The sequence below is a fragment of the Myotis davidii genome, unplaced genomic scaffold, assembly GCF_000327345.1.
Source record: "Myotis davidii unplaced genomic scaffold, ASM32734v1 scaffold342, whole genome shotgun sequence".
In the NCBI taxonomy this organism is placed as follows: domain Eukaryota; kingdom Metazoa; phylum Chordata; class Mammalia; order Chiroptera; family Vespertilionidae; genus Myotis; species Myotis davidii.
In genome coordinates this window covers 267,512-269,539 of record NW_006293523.1, presented here as the reverse complement: position 1 = coordinate 269,539, position 2,028 = coordinate 267,512, and positions in this window count along the sequence as shown.

Genomic DNA, 2,028 nt, shown 5'->3' with positions numbered 1-2,028 from the left:
ACACACACACACACACACACACACAAATATAGCTTTATGGTGCTAAGACATATCCCAAACAGCATGATAATGAGATTTATTTTTAAAAAATTTATATATATATATAAAAAGCCAGGGGCTGGGATGACAAAAACAACTGGATGATCCCACTCCCCTGCAGGCGTCCTGGATTGGAGAGGGTACAGACTGGGCTGAAGGGACCCCATGCATGCACAAATTTTGTGCACCAGGCCTCTAGTATAGTTTATGAAAATAATATATGCCATGAAAACATTTATCAAGAAAATTCAGATTAAAGTATTAATAATAGAAGAACTACAATATAAATCCAAAAGCATTCATAGATATATAGAAGGAGACTAAATCTATATGAAAGAAGTAATAACACCACAAAACTATAACAATTATAAACTGGAATGTACTTAAAAGTAGATTTAAAATATATAAAGCAATATCTGACAAAATTACAGAGGAAAATGGTTAGATCAGATCATAATTGGTGATTTCACCCATAACTATCAGGCAATTAAAAACTGAAGATAAATGAGTTAAACTTTTACATCAAGGAGATTAAAAAGTAACCACAAATAAAACTTAAAGAATACAGTAGTAAGGAGTTAATAAAGCTAAGAATATAAATACATATAAAACAAAAAATTAATGAAAAGTATTAATAGAGGCAAATGAGCAGTTTTATAATTTTTTTTATTTTTTTAAAAAATCTTTACTGTTGAGAACATTAAGATGTATTCAATTTTTCCCACACTGCCCCCCTCTACCTTGTTGCTACCCCACCCCAGGCCTTCACCACCCTATTGATTATGTCTATTAGAAAATGCATATGTGCATATAAATTCTTGGTTAATCTCTTTCCACCCTGTCCCTCCTTCCCTCTGAAATTTGTCACTCTGTTCCATGTTTCCATGTATCTGGTTCTATTTTATTCATCAGTTTATTTTGTTCATTAGATTCCCTGTTTATTTATTTTGATTATTAGATGCAATTGTTGATAGATATGTGTTTATTGCAATTTTATTGTATTTTTTTTAAAAAAATGAAGAAAAAATGTAAAAATCAGGACATCTATTAATGCATAGTGGTAATAAAAAGAATAATATAACTATAAATTCAGTAGTATTTTAAAATTAGAATAGCACTTTATATGTGTTTTTGTACATACATATCTATTGAATAATACACAGAGCCAATAAAACTATACACTTAGCAAATAAAACTATGACAAAAGGAAATAAATTTTTAAAGATAACATAATACTATGACAATTAGTTTTTAATTGAATTAATAATTGAATAATTGAGTGATCAATGACAATCAAATTTGAATCAGAAATCAAGTATTTCCCACTGCTCATCCCATTGTGGGGGGCAGGAAGACACCAGGATACATACAAATTATGAGGAAAAAAAGAAAAAGAAAAAGTGGACACAGCATAGAAGCAGGCAATGCACAAAATATAACCTAGCTGTCAAGAAAAATATATGGGAAAAATGTTCAAACTTACTTATATTCTAGAAAGTTCTAATTAAAATAAATAGATATAATTTCATTTCAATTGAACTGGCAAAACTGATATTAACAAGGATTGATAGAATATGAGCCAAAGAAACTCACCTACACAGCTATTAGAAAGTAAATTGACCAATTACTTTGGATGACAATGAGTCACTCTGCTATAAATTTAAGAAGTGTGTGCCCTGTGATTCAGTGTTCTTCTCCTCGATCGATATACTGTAGTTAAATTAATACCCACATGCACAAGGAGCACAAGTCCAAGAAGAATCATTGGAGCCTTGTTAGCAATAGAGTAAAACTGGAAACAGTATGGATAATAAGAATAAACAGAGAACCAAGATGGTGGTGTAGGCACCCACAGGAGCACACTTAGAGTGCCCAGCTCAGGTGTATTGTGAGGCTGAGCCACTGGGTCCTACAGGACACCTATTACACAAGGCCAATCTACCAATTTCAGGAGACATAGCAGTTCTATTTAATACATAGAAACAAATA